The 14416-nt window shown below is 42.8% G+C and overlaps 1 protein-coding gene across 8 annotated transcripts in view; it reads left to right on the forward strand.

Moving 5' to 3' along the window:
• The window catches only part of myt1lb (myelin transcription factor 1-like, b), a 132589-nt gene that overhangs the window by 69065 nt on the left and 49108 nt on the right, over positions 1-14416 (forward strand). The gene's annotated exons all lie outside the window — the stretch shown is intronic.

Below are 14416 nucleotides of genomic sequence, written 5' to 3' on the forward strand. Positions count from 1 at the left end.
GATGGAAAAGAGGGGAAGAGGAAACCATCCGCCCACATCAAGCGCCCCTCTGTCTCCATGTGCAGAACTAGATAAGGTCGCATTAATCAAAATGTGCCACTTACTCTGCCAAAAATGCACGTCTGTGCCATCAACCCCCTCTGTGTGGTATCTGTCACCCAAATGTACATTTCCATATTTAATGGGAAAGCTTTATATATCCAAAAAGAGGGAGTTTTTAGGTTGGATGTGTCACTTCTGTTATTACCTTGGGGTTCATCCATCTTGTTTGCAATACAGTACTATTGTTACAATGTCAACAATGTGATGGAGCTGAGAAGTGATTGGGTTCTCTCTTTAATGGATGTGATCACTCATAATAGCACAACGGTGACTATTTTTTCAATGCCACACTTTTATACCTGCATCAAGATGATCTTCCCGTATACGCCTCTTTTACAATGAACCAATATACTTTGGAAACTATTCCAAAATAGGGCCACAACATACTCTGTTCGCCTCCTCTGCGTATTATGACAAGCCTACCTTTCCGCAGCTAACCGCCGTCAGATAAACAGGTGGTGTTTGTGCTTTTTTTTTTTTTTTCCCCCATCACCTTCTATTTTTTTCGAAGCACCTCCCCGAGGAGAGGCATCAGAGGGAATAACAGATCATGTGCTGAAAGTGTGGAGCGTGCCAGGGGGGTGCGGGCACAAAGGGGGGATGGGGTTCGGAGCGAGGCGGGCGAGGGAGCGGGCGGGCAGATGCTTAGAGCATGCTCAAGGCTTTTCAGATCCCGACATGCGACCCATGGACCTCCCAAAACCCTCATCCCCAGACCTGTCCTCATGCCGCTGCCAACTAAATTGCATCATGTCAAAGAGCCGCGCTCCTCTGCTGGGGCGATGACACCTAGTAAACAGAACACATCGACGATCACTAAGCGTGTATTTTAATACATTTAGAACATTAAATAGGCCTGTATTGAGGAAGGATATCAATCATCGAACTTCTGCCAGGTTTATAAATGTTTTGTACACAATTATTATTTGGTTTAATACTTTGTAAAGAATTATTCAAATGGTACATTGTGATAAGAACGCAGAGAGGGACCTCTTGCTCGCCAAACATTAAAAGCCCACTTTAACATGTTATTTGCTGTCATTAAATTCGTCAATAGTCAGGAAATGATAGATCAACAGTGCTCGATTCATATAATTATTTTTAAAGCAAAACGGTGTGCAAATAAGCCCTAAATAAGTCAAACTAATTGGTTTCAAAGCTTTTGGACACTCATTTTCTAAAGAAACACCAAATCAGTTTTCATGCTACAGTTCTGCTGTTGCTACAATTCACTCACATCACATGAGCATGTTTAGTATTAAAAATAAACATACCATGGTGTCATATAACCCAGTGATCCATTTTGTCTATCGACAATTTAAAGACAAAGAAGAAACCTCAAATTGAACTTCCGAAATTCGAACTAAGTTCTGCTAGAGGAAGTCACTCTATTGGGGGATTGGTGGGGGGGGGATTGCATTTGTGCCCAGTCTCATAATTGAATATTAAATGATCTTAACTTATTCTTGTACGCTTCCCTCTGTTAGCTTGTACAGGTAAACAACTGCTTTGACAGGATCCTCTTTGCCTTGTTTAGCGAATGGATGAGCTCGAGGAGGAAGTCTTGAAAATGGCTTTTGGGCTAGCAGCTAACTCACTGCCTTGTGTGTGTGTGTGTTTGAGTTGCATGATTGATTGAAGTCATTACAGTGGTAGAGAGACTCCTTTACGTGGCTAATCCAGGAGCGAAGCTGCGGGATGACAGATAGCTGAATTACACTCCACACCAGTCGGCTGCCCAATGAGCTTTACTCGTGCTCGAGAACTCAGACTCTGCTACCAAATTATGCAAAAGGGTGTGTGTGTGTGAGTGACACACAGGTACCATACAAATATTTTATTGCAGTACTGTCGATACATACTGTATTACTATCCTTGCATATTAGAATTCTATATCTTAATTCATCTCAGCATCTTGGTTAGGACCCACACCTGCCAGATTTGTTCGCTGGACATTTCTTCTATCCTGACATATTTTATCCACAATTTAACAGTTCCCAGTGGTCTTAATAAAACGTCTCTGACATTCATCCATCAAAATACACAAATTACAACACAATTGCAGGACACTTTCTATCCACGTCACACTCTGGTTATAATCATTTAGCTTTAGGGGACAGTTCTGTAATGCGCAAAAGCTGCAGAGGGCTTGTGTTACCACAACGACCAGGGCAGAGCAACGACACGCGACAAAGCAACCGGCTGCTCAATGTTACCAACTTCGCAATTTTGTTGCGATATTTCGCGACTTTTTGGACCCCTCTCAGCGCCTTTGTTTTTAAACGTGTGACGAGCGACAAATCTAGCCACTTTTTTTGTGTTTATGGAGACTTCTGGAAACTCAGAGACTCAATCCAAAGCAGGAGGTGTTTCACTCCTCTCCCCCCCCATCCGGACACCATTGGTTGCTTGATCTAGGAGTGATGGGTGGGAAGGCACTCCAGAGACCCAACTACTTGTAGCCAATGTGGCAGGGTGGCCATCAGGTTCTTAGTTACCACTCTGGCTAAGGCTCTTCACCTCCAATCACACTCATCTGTGCCTCCAGGCGTCCTGCCTTGGGGGTCTACAGGCAATACCTTTGACGTCATGTTTGGTCAACTGTGGGACCTTATGTAGGTAGTTGTGGAAAAGTGAAGTGCACTGAATATTCTTCAGATATACTGTAACCTTTCCTACAGGATGCAGGACTTCAGGATTGTGCTCCTTTAACACACTAAACGGCAGGTGTGTAAAATATTGTGGGTTTTGAGTGTATGTTAGAATTTCTTGGGTGGTAAAATAAACGCTTCCCATCCTAAAACATTGAAACGGTAAAATGAAAATACCAAAGAAAGAATCATTAAAACACATACAGTATTACCATGACTAAAATGTACATAGTGTACAGTACTACTGTGCATTTAAGAGTTTACAGGGTCTTTAAGAGTATAGAAAGTGCTTGTAAGATAATGTGATATGTGATATGTTTAGGGAGGTTCATACAGCTTTGAAATATGTATAAATAATCCCAAAAATATGTTGTTGCTACTTTTTGGATTTCACCTATTATGGGAGTGGTCTGGAACCTAACCCCTGCGATAAATGAGGGATTACAGTATTTCATATTCATAAATAAACTAACAGTCAGTCATCAAAACCTATAATAAGCACTATATTTGTTGCTTAATTTTGCTCATTCGTTTAAAATGATGTACTGGCAAATGTCAACAAAAATGTCAACAGTGCACATTTTGATTTGTCCAGTTGTGTTAATTGAATTGTATTGGCTTGACATTACAGAATTTCCCCATGCTTCAAATTATATCATGCAATCTTTAGTTGTCCTACTTTAGCGCTGCTACAAAAATAAAAGAATGCACCAGCGGAGCAGCCCTGAATTTGTTTCGTCCTGTCTTTTATGACCTCTGCTTCATCGCAACACGAAGCCTCACCAGTCGCTATAGCGCCCATCCACTAAAATGCAGTGCCTTGATGGGAATAGTATCAGCAAGGTGCATAAGCAGCCTTTGAGGAGACATTTAACACCAAGCGTGAGGTAAAAAATAAGTAAATAAAGGAAAGAGGCTGAGCTTTCTGGGTGGTGCAGGGAGAAAGAATGAAAGGTAGGAAGCTGCCTGCACGGATTGAGCGACTTGCTCATCTAGAGTCGTTGCTCGCCACTGTACTGTATACTGTCGCTCATGTTGTGACTTCGAGGCTCAAAGAAGGCAGCCAGTGTGCAATAAGGACACTTGCAGTTGACATGGATAAAAAGAAGTGTAGCAAGAAGCAACACGGGAAGAAGTGTGTTTACCTAAAGCTGAGACAGGGCTCATTAGCTGCAGGCTACAAATGTTGGAGATGTGCTATTGAATGGGAACAACAGGCTTATCGAACCACTGAGCTGAACAGCCTGCTGCTGGGTACTGATTCCTCTCAGCTACGTACATCGCACACTCTGCTCAACATATATATATATATATATATATATATATATATATATATATATATATATATATATATATATATATATATATAAAAAAGCATTTTAGTCGACACATCTTGAGTTTTTTGTTGTCTTTCCAAACATGAGGAGACTATAATTAAACAACACTTACAGTTTATTGTTAAGACCCGTGTGGGGAGAGCTTACATACGTCTATTAAATTGCATTGATGAGGGATTATTTAGACACCAAAGCTACCACCGGGATATTTTACAAATTTTAGTAGGAGGTGACATCCGGGCTGTTGTGTGCGCAAGAATGAGCCACGGTGGCTGAGATGTGAGCTGGAGCCTGAGCCGCCAGAGAACGCCTCAAATTGCAGTCGTCTGCCATGTGCTGAGCCTCCTGCACCAAGACTGTCTTTTGTTCTCCCCTGCTTGCGGAAGAAGCCTGACAGCTCTGAAATGATCTGCTCTGCTCTCTTTCTCTTTCCCTCTCTCTGTCACACTCACTCACACTCACACAAAGTCGTGTTTCCAACACTTCATCACATAGTTTTTCAGACTTTTCAAGGTGATTTACCCCAAATGTAAAAATAAAACGACACAATTTAATTTTCCTGAGATTCTCATCAGAAACAGGACGCAGAACATGCATCCTAATAGTTGGATTTGCAATACAATGTACAGCTCACTTTGATGCCTTGTATAGAAATAATAGTACGTTGCAAGCAGATGTAGCACATCCGCCGCACAGTATTGTGGATCCGGCATCACCTGTGTGGAGCTTGCATGTTCTCCCCGTACCTGCGTGGGTTTTCTCCGGGTACTCTGGTTTCCTCCCATCCCAAAAACATGCATGGTGAGTTAATTTAAGACTTTAAATTGCCCGTAGGTGTGAATGTGATTCCGACTGGTTGTTTGTCTATATGTGCCCTGCGATTGTCTGGAGACCGGTTCAGGGTGTAAACCACCTGAATACGGGTATTTCTTTATTTGAGTCTTTTTCACACACAAAAAAGATTTCTGAAATTATATGAAACAAATATAAACTATATTTTTTATCTTTCTTTTACAATTAAAAGCCTTATATCATACATACATTCAACAAAGTAATTTTAAGAAAACTACTGATTACTACTGATACATTAAACACAAGTGATCAATCAATCAAGGCAAGTGGGTATTCATACAGGTATGCGGCTTTTGAGAGCTTCTATTAGTTGACACATTTCATATACATACGCTGCAAATGTTATGATTTGAGAAAACTAAATTTAAAAAAATAATATCATCAATATCTTTAAGTTCCTTTTCCCAAATTCTGTTCTTTTGTTCTCCAACTGAAGATCAACTTTTATGAGTTCATGTTAACTGTAATGACGTGACTGGTCGAACCCCAAAGCAGACACACTGCATTAAAGCAGTAATTCAATATCTTTATTACAATAAAGTTCAAAATAACAAAATGGTAACAGAGTGCTACTAATGAGAAGGAAAAATAGTAATACATAACGCACTAAAGAAAAGACAAAGTGCTATTTACAAGTCGGAAAAATAAATAATGAAAAAGACGAAACAAATCTCTCCTACCAAGTGAGGAGAAATAGAAACAAAGTTCAACTCAACTTTATTGGGGAGAAAAGCGCAGATGTAAAAACTGATGTACATAATATTAAACATAAAACAATAAATCAAATGAAAATAAAAATATGTTCTAATTAAAATACATTTCTTTAAAAACAAACTCCTGCAGCACCTCCCCTGTGTCTTCCCAAACTGTCACAGTCCTATGTTGGCTGTCTGCTCTTCCGCAAGCAATCTGTTGGTGGTCTCAAGGTGTACGCATAGTGGTCAGGCTCCCTGGAGGAGCGAGCGAAGAAGCGCTCCCATCACATTGGCATACGGGAGGCCCAGAGTTTTATTCCCTCTTGTTTCACAGTCTAACATGTAGTGTGAAGCTGTTAGTAGATAAGAGAAGAACAAAATTGAAGTCCCCACTGACCAGCGTGACGGTGCTGGGAAACAACGAAAAAAAACACAGGGAAGACCCAACTGACAGGAAAAAAAAAACAAAAACAAAAGATTCCTCCACTTTGGAAAAGAGTTCCAGAGGGCCCCGGTGAAATTACAAGAAAGAAAAAGAAAAGATCTTTATTGTCATGAATGGTATGAATACTCACCTAATTTGTCCTGCGGATTTAACCCTTTACAGTAGTGAACAAACAGTTTAGGGTAGTGGTGTCCTGCTCCAGGAGACCACAGCCGTGGTACCAGTCCACGCTGGGGGTTGGTGGGCTATTGCTGCATCCTCTGTCTTTCTCTCTGGCCACACTTGACAAAGCTGACATTTTGTTTGCCCAAATTCCAAACCTGCCCTACAGCTAAAAAAGAAAAATAATAAAAACCTCAAACAAGGCTAGTCAAAATATGGCATCGATATACCACTGTAACTAATATTTAACGCCACTGAATTTACAGGACGTGTTAAAATGGCATGCAGTGTTAAGCAATGTGTGGTATGCAAACCTGTCTGTGCGTGACAATTACAGCAAATTACTGCATATTTGATTTTTGTCTATTGACCTAACCAAATTACCCACCCAAACAAAGAAAGAAACATTTTCTGGGCCTATACTTTCATGTCTGACTACGGCTCTCATTTTTTTTTTCCAAGGGATTGGCTAGCTTTACAATCAGCCAATCCCTCATGGATTTGTGGAGGCTATCACCATGGAAACGGTGCTCTCCCACACGTATCTATAGATCCTACTGCTGGATAGAGGCTACAACCAGAGTTGGTGCATTCCCTGCTTCTCTTGTCTGTGGAGAACAAAATTGAGCTAGAGTTGCAGAAGATATCAAATTTGGGTGATATATATATATATATATATATATATACAGTATATAAATTATTCCTATGATGTGTTCTTGATAAGGTGGAAATGGTAGCATTGTATTCGATTAGTTACAGATATTAAGTGGTTATTTTGTTATCTCTATGTGCGGTATATAAGTAGAAATATGTGTGAGAAAGTTGGGTGACAGTAGAGGATTATAGAGAAAAAGAGGGAGGAAAAATCTGCAGTGAGAAGAGGAGAAGGGGGAAGACGCACCCTCATCCTTGTGTCATGGAGACAAATAGCATGTGATGCTAATGACTGGCTAAAGCTTTTGCCCCTGCTGAGAAGAGCCGCTAATATGACTGCTAATAAAGGTGCCATGCACCGCTGTGGTATTCTAGCATTCACCCAGCTGTCACCCAGCTGTCACCCAAAATTAGCCAAACGGGAGCCCTCCATCTCCTGCCTCTCCCCTACTCTGTCTCACATTAAGGCTCCACAAATGGACTTTCCTCCCCACAAGTGTTATACCTGCATGTAAGGACCACTTTCTCACAGTGTAATACCATTTGTTCCATCCCATAATGTTGAGGGTAGCCACTCATTAAAATTTGAAGTGGTCTTTTTTCTTCTTCTTTGATTACTACCTCTCCTGCACCCTCCTCCTTGAGGATCGAGTTCCCAAGGGCCACAATTTTAAGGGACACTTAAAGAGACGCATGTTGGTTCAATTTATGATTTTTAATCATGAAGAAGTGTGTCAATTTGATCAATCGAACTTTCCCATCAAATTGTTCATTTGTGTAGTTGCAACAACTTGCAGCAGTAGAGGCCCGTGTAATCAATGTTGGGAAGACTTTGGAAATGTAGTTGGTTACAATTACCAGGTGCCCTGTTGAAATTTTAACAGTAGTGTAACTATTTCAATTACTTTGTCAAAGTAATACAACTATCCCTCCTGGAAGCCGTCACCTTATCATGGTGGAGGGGTTTGTGTGTCCCAATGATCCGAGGAGCTAAGTTCTCTGGGGCTTCACGCCCCTGGTAGGGTCACCCATGGCAAACAGGTCCTAGGTGAGGGACCAGACAAAGCACGGCAAAAAGACCCCTATGATGAAAGATGGTAATGGATTGAGGTTTCCATTGCTCGGTATGCGGGTCACCGGGGCCCCCTCTGGAGCCAGGCCTAGAGGTGGGACTCGAAGGCGAGCACCTGGTGGTCGGACCTGCACCCATGCGGGCCCGGCCGGGTGCAGTGTGAGCTGGGCGGTGGCCGAAGGCAGGGACCTTGGCTGATCGGATCAGACGCAGCCGAGGCGTACAGGGTGTCTGATTTGGTGGCCTCAGAATTGCATCTCTGCTTTTTGCAGATGATGTGGTTGTGTTGGCTTCATCAAGACGTGTTCTCCAACTCTCACTGGAGCGGTTCGCAGCCGAGTGTGAAGCGGCTGGGATGAGAATCAGCACCTCCAACCATGGTCCTCAGTCGGAAAAGGGTGGGGTGCTCTCTACAGGTCGAGGATGAGATCCTGCCCCAATTGGAGGGACTCAAGTATCTTGGGGTCTTGTTCATGAGTGAGGGAAGAATGGAACGGGAGATTGACTGGCGTATTGGAGCAGCATCTGCAGTGATGAAGACTTTGTATCGGTTGTGGTAAAGAAGGAGCTAAGCCGAAAGGCAAAGCTCTCGATTTACCGGTCCATCTACGTTCCTACCCTCACCTATGGTCACGAGCTGTGGGTCATCACCGAAAGAACAAGAGCAGCCGAAAGGAGTTTCCTCCGCAGAGTGTCCAGGCTCCCCCTTAGAGATATGCTGAGAAGCTCGGTCATCCGGGAGGAGCTCAGAGTAGAGCCGCTGCTCATCCACATGGAGAGGAGTCAGATGAGGTGGCTGGGGCATCTGATTCGGATGCCTCCCGGATGTTCCGGGGACGTCCCAAGGGAAGGAGACCCTGGGGACACGCTGGAGAGACTACGTCTCTCGGCTGGCCTGGGAAAAGCAACTGTAATTTACTACACATTTTCTCCTAGTAATGTAATAGATTACAATTACATACATTTTGTCATTAAATGATGTAATCTCATGACATGTAATTAGTTACTCCCCAACACGACTTGTAATTTAGGCATGCGACTTTGATAGCTAAATGGGGTCCCAAAGCACCAAAATAAATCAAACTAAAACTGTGCCAAACCAATCATGCGAGTGACTCACTGTGGTGACAAGCCGAAAGTCTCAACTTTCGACCTAAATGGACTGCATAACAAAATAAATCAAGAAGTCAAACTATATGACCATGGCAGTTTGAAAGTATTACTGTTGTGGTAACCTTATTTTCAAATGGAACCATAACGGCTACAAACCAACCATCGTCTTGGAAAAACATATACAATATTGCTGCAGAGAAAGGAGACTTTAGTCATTTGTGGTCCTCAAGACACCAGACGTGGTTCACCATTAAAGGGGACATATCATGGAAATTTTACTTTAATTGCAGCACTGTGTTGCATGTGGTTAACAGTCTGGTTTACCAGATTCTAATCTCCGTTGGAACGTCTCTGTGCTGAGTTTGCATGATCTCCATGCTTGCATAGATTTTTCCCCAAATACTGCATCCGCGAATAGATTAATTTGCGAATGCTGAACTGCGAATATGATGATATAATACACCCTGCAGTGGTCACTCTCCAGTCTCAAGGCAGTGAGAGAACAATTCACATTCACACTCACATTCACAATTTAGAGACTTCAATTTGCCTACTGTGAATGTGTTTTGGAAACGGGAGGAAGCTGGCGTACCCGCAGAAAGCCCAGATAAGTAGGACGAACATGCAAATTCCACACAGGAAGGTCGGTGCTGAGATTTGAACCCAAATCTCAGAAATGGAAGGCCGACGTGCTCACCACCTGGTTACTGTGCTGCCTTTAATGTTAATTTTGTACTGCCATAAATTGTTTAATTTTAAAGTCAATTATATTGATTTCTATGTATTTATCCATATCTATAATTTCTTCAGCCATCATAGTCATTGTGGAAAAACATGCCTATGTTATCGTGTTGTGCCTATCTAAAATCGTATTTCTAATGAATACTTTTCCATATATTTTTTTTACACTGTATTTATTATTGCTACTAAATAATGTTAACGCCAAGTAGTGTGAGTGGGCTGAGATGTGGCTGTGATGTAGAATGTGGCATCCAAGGTCACACAGTGACAGCATCAGTGAATGTGGGATGGAGATGTGGAGGCTTCCTGTTGGTTAGTCATCAGTGGGGTTTGGGAGTATTCGGGCAAACATTTCTTTCCCAGTTTCATAACAAGCTGACAGCTCAGGGACATAAGGACACCTGAGACATGAAATGTCCTGTAGGCAACGCAGCGGGATTCAAAGTCATTTATATAAGATTTTCTGTAGTAGCTTCAAATGGAGCGTGATCATCTGAACTATAAGAGCCAAATACTGCATATGTGAACACTGGGGAGTTGTTGTAAGTTGAATCTTATGGAGAGGCAGGTTTTACTGCATGTTCACTTCATGTTCTGTCAGTGAAAACCTTATTTGTTTGTACAATGGTGACCCCAAACAGTGAAGTCTACTTGACTCCTTTTAGAGATACAATGAATAGCTGAGCTCTGTGTTCATGATTTGCTACCCATTAGCTGAGGCAAATAAAGCAATTCAATGTTTTATGTTTTTGTAAGTAATTCAGGAGCGTAAGTTCAGTCAGCCACAAATATATGCTTGGCCTTAAGGGTGCTTTATTGTCATCTGCATCAATGAGGTTAGGTTTTGATTGATGATGATGTTTTGATGAATTAACTTTAGACCCTTTTGTCCCTGTTTAATTTGGGTGAAACATGCATGTTGTTACGTAATATAAAAGCTTTACCTATCTACATTCAGATTCCTCTACTCGATCCCCCTTACCTGTTCTCTCTTGCCTTGGCAGCAGCTAACCTACTGGGTGCTGCCCTTGATTTATCTTAAGGGTCCGGGAACAGAGGAGCCGCAATGAGTGGCATTTTAATGTGATTTTGAGGTGTTTGGCCAAAAACACTATTGATTGCAGTGCTGCAGCCTGCTCACACACATGCGCAAACACACATTGTCCCACTGACCCTCATGCAGCCCTGGGGCATAGGCCTGGCTGTCAGGCAGGGAATGAGTTTCCATGTGGTTTTGGATTAATGAAATAGGGCCCCTGGTTGCAGAGGGAGCCAGAGGGTCAGACCATTAAGGAATCCCTGGGCAGGGTGAGATTGAGACTGCCAGCAGAATAGACTGATGGACATCCAAAGAACTGGAGAGAGGGAAGGTCGAGGATGGAACACTCAACTAAGTCATGGGACTTTTATAATGACAAGTAACAAGGGGGGGGGGGGGGGGGGGGGGAAGCCACATCCTCTCCCATTCATGGAATTTCAATAGGAAACTTATGAATGATCGTTCAGCAATTAGTGAAAAGTCCATCCATCTATATTTTTTTTACTGCTTGACCTAAGGCTCGCCAGTGAGCTTGAAGCGTATCCCAGCAGACACTGGGCAAGAGGCGAGTGGGTCTTTAATTCACCTAACATTTATGTTTTCTGAGGGAATGTGGGAGGAAGCCAGAATACCCACAGAAAACCCACAAAAGCCCAGGCGAACCCATTATGTCTCAACTTTGAGGCACGCGTGCAAAACACTGCTTTACAGTGGTGCCCAAAGGGAAGAGTCAGCTCTGTGAAATCAGACATTAGCCACTAGGAAAATTGGCGTATTTTCTCTTTCTCTCTGTGTGTGTGTGTATATATATATATATATATATATATATATATATATATATATACCAATATAACAGATAGGGGATAAAATGGACCGTCAGGACTGAACAATCCATCCATCCATCCATCCATTTTATGAGCCGCTTCTCCTCACTAGGGTCACGGCATGCTGGAGCCTATCCCAGCTGTCATCGGGCAGGAGGCGGGGTACACCCTGAACTGGTTGCCAGCCAATCGCAGGGCACATAGAAACAAACAACCATTTTCACTCACAGTCTTACCTACGGGCAATTTACAGTCTCCAATTCATGCATGTTTTTGGGATGTGGGAGGAAACCGGAGTGCCAGGAGAAAACCCACACAGGCACGGGGAGAACATGCAAACTCCACACAGGCGGGGACGGGGATTGAACCCCGCACCTCAGAACTGTGAGGCTGACGCTCTAACCAGTCTCCACCGTGCCGCCGGACTGAACAATGTGTCCAAAAATAGTTTTCATTTGTCACTGAAACTGCCATTGACAAAGTCTGTTAGTTCCACAATTGGCCGCTGTTGTTTAATGGCGCTATGGTGTAATGCAGGCAGACAATAGAACTGACGTATTTCTGGGTCACAGATATACAATATGACTAGGTCGAATTCCTAAAGACGTGCCTCTAGTGCCTAAGTGGCAGCCTTGATGAATGTGGCACATTGATGTGGCGGTGATGTGATGATGATTCTATCTATTGTCCATTATTAGCGGAGCACAGCGCAGAGAGAGAAAGTGGCATGGTTGCAGTGTTGGAGTCTGGAACATGTTATTTTTGGTACAGTAACAGTTTTTTGTCAAGCCATTCGCCTTTGGAAGTGCATTTGGAACTAGGAAGCACACGAATTCCCTACAGCTCATGAAAGCGACTCACGTACGATGAGTACTGTACGTCAACAATGTCACCATGACCAAGCACCCTGGCAGGGTAAGTTTGGATCCAATGTGAAACTTTCAAACTGTCACGTTTCGAAGTCATATGTGCATTGGATTGGACCCGAGAGCAGACTGAGGCAGCGGGAGTAGATTTTTGAATGGTTTATTGCGGATTGGCTCTGGGAAGGATCTCCAAGGTGAGGTGGTGAACCGTCAGGAAAAGGAGTGAGCAGGAAGCAAGAACATGCGCAGGTGATGAAGCTTGGCGGCGTGGCTGGAGCAGACAGCGAGGTGGGGAAGGCACGGGAGGAACACTGGAGACGGAAGAGTACAGATGCGGGTCGTCTGTTACTTGTATACCACAAAACCTGGAAGTACGAGCGTCAGCCAGTGAGTCACAGTGTTAATACTCTGGCGAAGGTTTGCTAGACTTGGCAGGCTTAAATGCAGGCAGTAATCAGTGCTGCTTGAAGACAGATGCGCTGCACATGTGATGCTGATTGCTCGGGAACCAGAGGGGGAGAGGGAGAGACAAGGCGCAAGGCGCCACCCAAGCTCCAAAAGAGGAACTGCAGGGCATGAAGCTTTTTTTTAGATTTACAATAACTTTGTACTGTACGGGCATTTTAGCCCACGAAAAAAATATATAAAAATTATAATTTTGTACTGTACACTAACTAGTATGGGTGCATATAGCCTCCAAAAAAAAAGTGCATCAATGTAACTCTATCTATGTAGCTATATCGGACGAACCCCCGCCCGTATTAGTCCATTATTATTATTATATCGAGGTTCCACTTTATATATATATATACGGGTTTACAAGATAATATGGATTTCCCATTAATATTCAGTAGGTACATAAACTTTGATTGGATCGCTGTTCTCCTTCATTTCAATATATAAAACAGCTTTGCTCGAATTGCTGGTAGGCTATATCTCACCATCTATCATCGATTGTATTGCTTAATAGAGTGTGTGTGTTTGAGTGTGTGTGCGTGCGTGTGAGACAGTGTGTGTGTGTGTGAATGTGTGGCTAATGCGATCGCTGGCTTGGTTCACAATAAAGTACAACCGTCCGCTGTAAACAAGTACTGACCAGATATGCCAACTTCCTCCATGTTTGCTCTTTTTTCGTACGGTCCTGGTAATTGATAGCAGGAGTTATCAAAAAGTTCTGGATGCCCTCAAACAGCGACGATCATTTTATCCTCCATTGCTATGTTCAAGAACTCCAGGACGTTGTATAGATTCTCAAAGCCGGTTGGCTGTTGCGACGCAACGTCACGGGAATTTGTGTTTGTCAACAAACCGCATGGATGTCAAATTTGAACCTGGTCACAGACTTATTTTTTGACCTATGTTATGCATAAAACAAAATAAAAAAATGTATTTTGATGGCATGGGACTTAACGGTAACAACAGCTTTACAATGGTCTTTCAAAAACTTTCACCCCAAAGTGCCCATTGCTTTTTAACAAAGAAATGCAAGCCTGATCAAGGCTTCCCAAACTGTACTGTGGCAAACTGAAATGTGGTGAAATGAATGAAAGGTTGAAAATCTGTTTACTTACATAGAGTACAGTCAACAAGCTTGTGCCTTTCATTCAGTTCAGACATTTTTTTGTGTAAAAGTACAATCGGGCCATGGGAAGTATCCCCTGTGAGTGTTTGTAAAATAGCAGCCCAGGGATATTTCACAGCCGAATGAACGTGCCCAAAACGTGTTTAGCTCCAAGCTTGGAAATGGGCTTTATTGGATGGCCAAAACACTCAGGGCTCATCATAATTCTGAGTGTGTGGGTTGCTTTTGTTCAAATGTGCCAGATTTGTGCACACAGCCACACACGTGTGTACACTCTTAGT

This window comes from Phycodurus eques, chromosome 14, assembly GCF_024500275.1.
Source record: "Phycodurus eques isolate BA_2022a chromosome 14, UOR_Pequ_1.1, whole genome shotgun sequence".
Taxonomy (NCBI): Eukaryota; Metazoa; Chordata; class Actinopteri; order Syngnathiformes; family Syngnathidae; genus Phycodurus; species Phycodurus eques.